We start from the raw sequence: 11,290 nt of genomic DNA on the forward strand, positions 1-11,290 counted from the left end.
TTCTTAGTAAAAATATGTGATCTCATTTATGTGCCATGGGCACATTTTACTTTGTTAAAAAAGCAAGGAAAATGATCCCATGAGATATTTGATAAAACACAAATTTTGGGTGGGACCACCCACATGATAATTACCATAATAGGCATGGGAGCACCCAATTTAGATCGCATTGAAGACACGAGAGTGGTCCTAGGGGTGCAACTCGGGTCAATGTTTGGCAAATTGGGTTGAGCTTTTACCATAAAATTGGGTCGGGTTCAAGTTGACTCCAATTCATATTTTAGCAAAAGCTCAACTCAACCTAACCCAAATCACACCCCTAAGTGGACCCCATTATGAGTGCCCTATAAATTTAAAGGTTACCCTTCCAAAAAACCCAGCCGCAAGGGCACCCCGTTAGATCCGGATTAACCGCATTTCAGACTGCATTGAAAATGTAAAATTGAAGAGATGATAAATGCTGTTGGATGATTTGCATCCAATGGGACTCCCTTGTGGTTAGGTTTTCACAATTTCTCACATATATCTATATTAATTAAAATGATGAGGTGGACTGTCCCCATCAAGATCAATGCTAATGGTCCATATTTATGTCTTCGATGGGGACATAATGTGTAATCGTAGCCCTTGACCCTGTTGGGTCTTGTTCCATTCCAAATTGACATCCCATGCCTAACAGGAGTTTAATCGATCAAAGGGCTAAGATCATCTGATCAAAGTATTCTCCACAAAATTGTCCCATTAGGGCCCCCCAAAATTCCATCACTTTTACAATGGGGCCCAAAAAATTGTCCATTAGGAAAGATCCTAACAAGTTGTAGTCATATATATGGTCTGTGAACTTTAATTTCATATTGAAGGTCCACACATTAACCAATTCTTTTCTTCTTCCTTTTTGTTTTTGGACTCTCGAAGGTTTTGTTGGGCAACCTTTTTTCGAAAACTGAAAAAACATGTTCCACAAATACCCAATTCTCCAAACCCATCAAAATAGAAAGAAAGAATCAAATTTCCAACTCTTCTTTTTTTCAAAACTTGGTCGACTTGCTTCAGGCAATTCTGATCCCCCCGTTTCTGTCCCCTTTATACCATGAGAATCAGAATCGACATATATCTGATCTGTGGGTTCCATTTTTTGGTTCTGACCATCCATTGTAGCCCCATCATATAAATGCAAAACAAGCTTAGAAATGAAAAGATAAATGGTATTGCTACGTTGAAGATGGGTTTAGGGCTGCTGTGTTGAAGACGAAAATGGGTTTAGGGCTGTTGTGTTGAAGACGAAAGTCGCATGTGGGTTTAGGGCGTAGAAAATGGGTTTAACGCTATTCTCGTGACGGAAGTCTCGGAAAATAATCAAAATCCGACTAAATCTCACGGATTCGAAATGGGGGAAATGGCTTTCACAGGTGGGATAAGTCGGATTCCACGTCGGACTTGCGCTTTCCGAGCGCTTTCCTTATCCTGCCAACAAAATGGGCATTTTAGCTCATTTCCACGGAAAACACCCTCCTTTTCCGTTTCCTTTCCATTTCCAAGGCGCAACTGAACAGGCCCTAAATAAATTCGAAAGCCCTTACTAATTCCATAGATACGTTTCCAATTTCAAGCATTAATTTTGGTTGTGCATGTATGCCCAATAATTTCCACCCATACACACAAATACATCTAATAAATATTCTTTTCCACATTCCCAATACATAAAAGTAAAACCGTTCTATTCCCATCGGTTGGTTGTCGGAATGTTTTTTGTTCTTGGGACTTTTGTGGAATTTCCGCAGGAAACCCACGTTTGGCTGCATGAACCAAAATAACCCTAGGAACCAAAATAACCCCGCACGAAACCCTATGCTGGAATAAAAATATACTCCCAGGTACTAAAATAATCCCAGGAACCAAAAAACAGCTTGCAGAAGAATTTTTTTCTTCCCAACAGCTCAAGCAACCAAATAAGCTCATTTTCCCACCATAGTCCGGTCAACCAAACATGGCATTTTCCCACCAGGGAGTTTTGTTTTTTCCACCAATCTCCCAGGGAGTTTTTTGTTCCACAGAAATCCCAAGAACCAAAAAAATTCCGGCAACCAAGCGTAGAATGAAGCAAAATCAAAACATAACGTTCCCAATAATAATATTTCATCCCAATCAACTCATCCCAGGTAAGTGGCACAGAGTAGCTCGAAGGTCGCCCGTGGTTTTATCCTCTTTCAGAAAAGAGGCAAATGAAAAGTCAAACGTTTATTGCTGAAATAAACAAATCGATTCATTTCCCCTTCCCATGCATTATCTTACAGACCTAGAGTTGTACTACTCGTTCTACATGTCCATCAGTTTGAATCCTGGCCAAAGTTAATTCTTTCTTCCTTGGTGATGAACTGAATCATTTAGTGCCTAATACTGAATGAACATTGAGGTTTTTACTAAGGTTTTGCAGGTAATGTGTTATTCAATAGTTTTTGTTCTCTGGAATTTGTTTGTTTAATTTAGACTCATATTATACCTATTTAGCTATTATGCATCAGTCTTCTCATTAACATTGAGGTTATCAATTTCCTTGGAGTAGATGGGTCACTCCGCCATGTGTAAATTAAATTATATCACTTGTTGTATCTTTTTAGTGCATGTTCTTCATTGTTCAATTAACTACGGTTTTTATTTTTATTTTCCTTTAGGTTGCTCTTGATGAGATCTGCTTTTTGTTTTCATAAACGGATTTCCTATCCTGTCTTCTCTACCTTTTTTCTCCCCTGCATTCATGCATTGCATGATTGGCCGCACTAGTTAGGAATATAGACAATGCGTTAGCAATCAATTTCCCCTGTTATGATTAGGGGTGCGACTTGGCTCGGGCTCAACCTGAACGCGACGGGTTCGACCCGATCTTGGCTCGGGTTGGGTTGACATTTCCTTGGGTTGGGTTGGGCTAGGTTTGGGGAAGCCAACCCGATTTAATTTTGGGTTGGGTTAGGGTTGAGGCCTTGGAAACCCGACCCGACCTCCGTCCTCTAAATTTATCTTGATTTTCTTTGGATTATTGTATTTTTTTGTTTGGCCCAAGGTGAACCCGAACCCAACCCGACTCGATTTTGGGTTAGGGTAGAGAAATTTAGAAGCACGTTGGGTTGGGGTTGACCATCCTCAACCTGAGGCTCAGGTTGGGTTGGGACTTGGGGTTGAGGGAATGCTATGTTGGGTTGGGTTTGGGTTGGCCTCAGCCCAATCGACCAGAGTTGCACCCCTGTTTAGGATTAAGATATAGACCTTATTTTCTTCATTGTGAGGATTCATTTATTTTATTTTTATATTCTCTTGAAATTTCCAGTTTTAGATATTGGACTTGAATTGAGAACCAAATTGGCTACTTGGTATGCAAACCTGCTTGGTATGCAAACCAGCTAGGGTTAGATGTTGAACTTGGATGAAGGAAGTAGCCCTTATTCAAAGAATTTGTTGAAAACTTGATTAGTGTGGTGCTCAGTCTATTATCACAGGCAACAGAGGTGTGCTCTCAGAACCAATTCATGCAACCTTGTGCACATAAGGGCTGGGGCAACTTCCACGCCTGACAAGGTGTGCCCTCACAGCCAATTCATGCATCATCCAAACAAAATGAAACTCCTTCATTGTCTCACAATACTAATAAAACACGCCTTTTGCATTGTCAACCTATTTTATAGTTCTTACTTCTAACTATCATTTGCAAGGAAACCACCACCACCACCCCCGCCCTCCCCCTCTCTCTCTCTCTCTTAATTTGCTTTTTGTGGGTATGTTGGTTGTGAAGAAGGAAACATGATACTTGTCGGTAAAATTATATACACCTCATCACATGTGGGTCCCACCAGCCATTATTAGTTACTTCATAACGGTACGCACTCATGTTTCTTTTCCAAACAAGATAAATATCTTTCTAGGAAAAAGCCTTCAATTTCAGCTTTGTTGTACCAATTGACCAAAACCTTTCTTTGCTGTAGGAAACGGACAAAAAGACTTTTATTTCATCCTTATTGTACCAAAAGAGGAAAAGGATTTCCAAGGAAGGAAAAGAACAAAGGCTCGCCCCGGAAAGCCTTTCATGGTAGAAAGACATAGAAAAGTCCTATTATATGTTTAGTAATAGTAGAGTGGAGACATATATGGTAACACGAATAAGAAGCTTAGGCACTTCACCCAGAGCAACAACAGAGGTAAGCATGACTAGAAAGTATGCATGTCCCAACTATGGTTTTAAATTTCGACCGAAATCCGAAGTTTTGGACTGAAATTTCGGATTTAGGTGGAGACTGAAACTGAAATTTCGGTCCGAAATTTTGGTTTTTTGAAGGTCCGAAATGGTTACCGAAACCAAAATTTTAAACCATTGTCCCAACTAGGTAACCCTTTTGGAGGCACGCTGCGTAGCAAACGTCCCTTGGTTTGCAAAATTCACCAATAAATTTGACCTCCTCTGCCATCACCTTTTTAATTGCATGCACGGTCAACGAAATAAGTTTTACAAGCTTCCCAATAGGCCGTTGAGAGAGAGAGAGAGAGAGAGAGAGAGAGAGAGAGAGAGAGAGAGAGAGATTACCTGAAATGGAAGAAGGAAGCCATCTTTTAGCGTCAATGGCTCCTACAAACAACTTACTGATTGGGGTGAAGAGTTTTGGCATTGAGCCATTTTTATAGGGAAATGATGAATACGCCCCTTTTCATCACATGGGACACCCACCTGCAGTGTATGTGGCAATCAAATCCGTTAAATCCTTCTGGTGTGAAGTACATCAGCCCCTCTGCTGTCATTGATACACTGCTGCTGGGTGTCCAAAGTGATGAAAAGGGGCGCATTTATCATTTCCCTTTTTTATGATGGAGGATGGGGTTGAATCTTTTAGATTTCATTTTCTAGATAACTATGCGAGGAGACTATACTTATTCAACCTAGTTGCCTAATTTATCTAAGTTACCTCGTCTAACCAACTTGCCTACTTAATTACCAATACGCTCCAACTGTGAGTTCTCAACCCAGCGGTGAGATCCCACATATTCTAACATATCTCTTTGGGGATTTTATTCTTTTGCATTCAAAATGATTTGTCATTTTAAGACAGCCACTCAGCTAACCAAGTGTATCTTAGATACATCAAAAGATTGTGATCCCTCGAGGATGGTTATAACATCTTCCTTGGAATGTATTCTCGACGAAACCCTAACCGAGGCTTAATAGATCAAGGGCCTAGGATCATCCGATCAAGGTGTCCTCAACGTCACTTGGCTGGACTTATAATGCTGTTAAGATCAACTAATCCCCTCAAATGCCTGAGGCAGAAATGGGGCTCAATAAGGCCACGTTGGATACCAGCAAGATTTAGATATGGATTTAGTTGATATTTTGAACTAGATGAGATCCTTAAAATTTCCAAATCAGTTACAACAGTGTAAAAAATTCTGATTTTTAAATCTTTTCTGCGAGACATTATTTGGAAATCAACGTTTGTGGCAACTTCCGTCACCATTGCTGCTCCTCGACGTTGCTCTGGCAGCAGCGAGACATCCCTTCCTCACTCTCTCTCTCTCTCTTTCTCTTAAAACATGATCATGAAGATGATTGATGTGTTTTGTATCCAAAACTCAAATCCAAATTAAAATACAAATGCATGAGGTATCCAAACGGGCCCTAAGTGTCTTTTAGGAAGGTGTAAAACAACGAACAGAGCCTTTCTTTTTAGCAATTTTCGTACATCATAGATACATATACATGGGACCCACCATCACACCATTGTGAGTTTGGGATCCACTAGTGGAACTTAGATTGGTCGAAGGTATGGTTTAGTGCATGCGCAGAACGACTGGGGCTAGCATAGCAGGCCCCACCTTTGATTGATATGAGCCGTACATTTGATAGGCCTTGATTTTGATCTTCCCGTGGCTATAATCACACAAACTATCCAATCTTAGCATCCATTTATGTGCAATTTTTGTAATTAAACACAGGTGGTCAAAATTGAGATATATCTAGGAAATGATGGGGACTGACCACAAGAAACATAGTCATTAGGGACAAATACTGTTACACAATATTCTGTCACTATAATTGACAAATAGTGACCCTTTCTTAATCTGTCTCTGTTTATAAACATTTGGCAACGGTCCATATATAGTTGTGGAATCTGCGTTTACTAACTCTCTCGAATTTTTCTGAGGGCTTTTTCTGCAAAGGAGACTATGGGCATGAACAGTGGCACCAATTTGTTGACTATGGATCTGCTGTTCATGCTTTGGTAGATAAGAGGGCTGATCCGAACCGTTCATTTGATAGCCTTACTTTGGGTCTCCTTCCGAGGTACATTTGATATCATGCCCGCTACTTTCTATTGGAAATTACAAATCTATTGGAAGTGAATAGACAGTTAGAAAGGAGCTTTAGGGAATTATGAAGGTAATTTTTTTTTTTTATCTTCTTGGCTGATCAATCAGTTGCTTGGTGCTTGATATGGCTTGACAAGATAACAACAATTGGATCTTTGTTTTGGAATGAGTGGTTTCACACTATTGGATGAAAGAGTTGGGATGAATGCCAACCATTTTATTGATAATCATTCTTAGAAAATTTCTCCCTACAAATAGTTAGGTGAGATCCAACATATGCTTACATACCTCTTTGGGGATTTTGTTATTTTGCATTCAAAATGATTGTCATTTTAGGACAGCCCCTCAGCTCACTGTTGGGGGCGAAATCGGTACATACGGTACCGATCCTAACAGTAACTCCATATACAAAACACGCTCAACATAAACCCGTGGAAAGGAACTATCGGCTCCGACCCAATCTTCTCCTAAAACCTGCGATTCAATCACAATAAAAAGACTATAGTAATGCACCATTACATAAAGAGACAACAATAAGATTCAACTCATACGCCAATAGGGTAGAGAAGTTGAGAAAGGCCCAATCCTGTATAAGCTACTTATTTCTTCATTAAAAGTAAAATGTAGGCATATATGGTAACATGGACGAGAAGCTTAGGCATGTCACTTCGAGCAACAACAGCTGAGACCAATAGGAGAATAAGAAATATAGCATTGGCCACTTTTGTAGCCACTCAGGATGCATTCTGGGTTGCAAAGGGAACGGGGATTGCATCCACCTTGACCAATACATACGAGGTCGTTTGTAATGAGCGCCTCCGGGATCACCACCTCTTCAGCTGCATGCATGGTCAAATTAAAGGAAATTACAATGGAGAGAGAGAGAGAGAGAGAGAGAGAGAGAGAGAGAGAGAGAGAGAGAGAGAGAGAGAGAGAGAGAGAGAGAGAGAGAGAGAGAGAGAGAGAGACCTGATATGGATGTTGTGATGAAAAGCATGAGCATAAGGGCAATAGAGAGTCTCTTCATTGAATGGAATGAAGTCATTTTTCAGCGTCAAAGGTTCTTGCAGACAACTTAAGTGGAGGTGAGTGAGGAGGGTGATGGCATTGAGCCATTTTTATAGTGAAGGATGGGGTTGAATCCTTTAGATGCCATTAATTTTCTAGATAAGTATGATGATGACTATGCAAATCCAACCTAGTTGCCTAATTTATCTAGGTTACCACATCTAGCTTACTTACTTTATCTAGCTAACTCGCCTAATCTAAGCTTCAACTTAGATGAGAACAAAGTAGAGAAGTCTTGTGTAAGTTACTTATTTGTTTATTAATAATAAATTCTAGGCATATATGGTAACATAGATAAAAAGCTTAGGCATGTCACTTGAAGCAACAACTGCTGACATGAATACCCTCAATCGTGCATTTCCCTTCTTTGTAACCCTCTTTGATGCACTCTGGGTTGCAAAGGGAAGGTGGACTGCATCCACCTTCGCCAATACATACGAGATCGTAACCCTTCACTTTTTCAGCTGCATGAACAGTTAAGGGAATAAGTTTTACAAATATCCAAAGAGGCTATATATATAGTAAACAATTCTGAGGTGCGAGGTGGCGGTAGCGGTAGCTTATATGAGGTGGCGCTCACAAGGCCCACTTTGTTTGGATGATCCAAAGCATTCATTTGATAGGCCCTCACACAGATAGGGTGCCCACAAAAAATCAGGTCCATAGGATCATCCTAACCCTTCCATTTGTGGAGGTTTAGATTTATGAAGGTTTATACCCATCCACTTTAACCTCCACAAATGGAAGGGTTATGATGATCCTATGAAGTTGATTTTTTAGGCACATCCTATCTATGTGAGGGCCTATCAAATGAATGCTTTGGATCATCAAAACAAAGTGGGCCCCCTATGTTTCGTGAGCGCCACCTCATATAAGCTACCGCTAGCGTCTTGTTAGGTCCTCCTTACATTTTGCATAGTTGCAATTCTCAGAAGTGGGCAAGGGAGAGCACGAGTGCAGGCATTACTGGTAGCTGTGAGGGTGAGCCACAGCGGTGGTGACATAGTCAGGTAGGGACGTAGGCTCAATGGTTAGAGAAGGAAGAGATGAAGGTGACTAAAGACTTGAGAGAGGAATGAAAAATACTAAAAATAGGAATAGTTCGAAAAAATGCATTACTTATTTTTACTAAAATATCCTTGAAATAATACTTAGAGTTATAAATAAAATTAGAGGGTATTTTCATAAAGTAGTACAAAGAAATCGGATTTAGGACTGTCCCATATGGGCTTTGTTAGTTTCCCGGATCCATCTGTAACACTTTTGGATCTATGATAGGGTCCCGCAATGTGTCCATGGATCTTGGTGAAGTGTCTAGACCTAAACGCAGCTTCAGAATTTATATTAAGATGAATGCTTAGCTGAAGGGTGCCGTTGCAAAAACCATCCACAAGATGCCCTCATGGGCTCCATGTAACCAAAGTATATTAACTATTTCTTTACTTTTACATTTTCCGGTGCTATTAAAAATGCACTGTGATGACATGGATCCAATGGGGTCGACCTTTGCCGCGGTCATATCCAGAAGATAGTAAAGAACCATAGCGGCATAAACAACCAACAACCATATTCAACTTAGCGAATCCGCTAGAAAAGAAAAGTCTTATTATTTGTTTAGAAATAGTAGAATGGAGACATGCATGATAACATGGATAAGAAGCTTAGGCATGTCACATAGAGCAACAACAGTTGTAAGAATAACTAGAAAGCTTGCATTTCGCAACTGGGTAACCCCTTTGCAAGCACTCTGGGTAGCAAACGTTAATTGGCCTGCAAAATTCACCAATACATAAGCCCTCCTCCTCCATCTCTTGTTCAGCTGCATGAACAGTGAAGGAAATAAGTTTTACAGGTATCCAAAGGGGAAAGACTTCTCATGGCTTTGCAATACTTTTGTTCTTATTCTTATTTCTGTTTTTTTTCTGAGTTTATTTGCATTTATCTCTATTCGGAGTAAGATGGATTTGATTTTGTTAAATTGATTTTCTTGTGTGTTTTATGGTTTTTATTTTCGGTTCTTAGATTTTGATAGATGGAAGCTTCAAACTTTGCATCTCAGAGGAATAGTTTGATATGTACCTCTTATGGTGTATGTGTTGTAGTTACAAAGTAGTTATTAGATGGTTATTTATGTGTGTGTGTGTAAGAGAGAGAGAGAGAGAGAGAGAGAGAGAGAGAGAGAGAGAGAGAGAGAGAGAGAGAGATTACCATAAATGGAAGATGTGATAAAAACTATCAGCATAAGGGCTACAGAGAGTGGCTTCATTAGGCCGAAGGAAGCCATCTTTTAGCATCAATGGCTCCTGTGAACAACTTACTGATTGGGGGTAATGAGTGTGTCGGCATTGAGCCATTTTTATAATGGAGGATGGGGTTGAATCCTTTAGATTTCATTTTCTATATAAGTACGAAGGGAGACTATCCTAATCCAACCTAGTTGCCTAATTTATCTAGGTTACCTTATCAAGGCATCAAGCCAACTTGCCAAATCTACTATCAGGAAGCTCATTCTCACATATTCTACATACCTTCTTGGAGATTTTTTTTGTTTGCATTACAAATAATCGTCATTTAATTTTTATTCACCCACTCAACTAACCAAGTATATGTTAGATACATCACAACATTGCGAGCCTTGGGGGTTTAATAGATAGTCATATAGCCATAACTTCTTCCATGAAATGTGTTTTCTTGACAGAACCCTAAATGAGGCCTAATGGATCAGTGGCCTAGGATCATCAGATCAAGATGTTCTCAACATCACTTGACTGGACTTATAATATTTCTGTTCGGCCCTACTGATCGTGTCATGTACGAGAGGCGGAAATAGGGCCCGATAAGTGTCTTTTAGAAAGGAGTGTTACAGAGAAGAGAGAAATAGCAATTTTCATTCGACATAGATAGATGGTCACAATTGATGAGTTATAGGTAGTTAATGACTCAGTAGAACAACAACAAAATGTACAAATTATTTAATATTAGAATTGCATGATTAGTGTGATAATTTTATGGCGGAGATCCAAAGCAAGGCCAATCAAATGGATGGTGAAAATTGATCAAAGGTGGGGCCCATTATGATTAGTTGGTGGGCCACACATAATGAACTGCTCCTGGTGGCTCAAACCTCTCAAAATGGCGTGTCAAAGACTACATTTATTTGGGAGATAAACATGCCGCGACATATTTTTGTTTTATGCAATTCCAATTCGAATTGCATGGTCCGAAATCAAGTTGGATCGGGACCCAGACAAAATGTACACTTGGTGGGTCCGAGGTCAAGTTGGATCGGTACCCAGACAAAAATGTACACTTCGTTGGATGGTTTCGTTTCCTGTTTGATTATAATGTATAGGGATTTGCTAGTGTCCATTGCAGAAGGCATTTCGAGGAAGGTCTATTGCATGTGAGAGCAGCCACATCAGCCGAATTAAATGAATGAAGACAAAATCTGCTGAAAAGTGAGCTGGCAGGCCATCAGCAGACGCTAGCAAATCCCTAATGTATTTCACATGCACATCTAAATAATGAAGCATATGTTTTTATTGCTATTTCTCTATGAAATTGAGTTTAGAAAAAGATAATAAAATCTCATTTAATTCTTCATGAAAAGTCAAAAATTGGTTGATTACATCGTTTCAATTGATTAAAAATGGATTGTGAACCATAGGCCAAAAGTAGGAGCTGAAGACTTCTTTGATTTAATAGTTCCATGCGCCACATAAGACATGCGTATAGTGAGTGGGGCTCACAATGTGGGGGCTAATGCAAAATTTTTTTGTCAGGTTATCATAAAAATAATTGGGAGTGATAAATTGACCCCCATATATCTTAAATCGACCCCTTTTAACGAAAACGTTAGGGCGTGTGAATAAAG

The sequence above is a fragment of the Tasmannia lanceolata genome, unplaced genomic scaffold, assembly GCF_043159265.1.
Source record: "Tasmannia lanceolata isolate RefF3 unplaced genomic scaffold, GAP_Taslan_0.1 ptg000037l, whole genome shotgun sequence".
Lineage (NCBI taxonomy): Eukaryota > Viridiplantae > Streptophyta > Magnoliopsida > Canellales > Winteraceae > Tasmannia > Tasmannia lanceolata.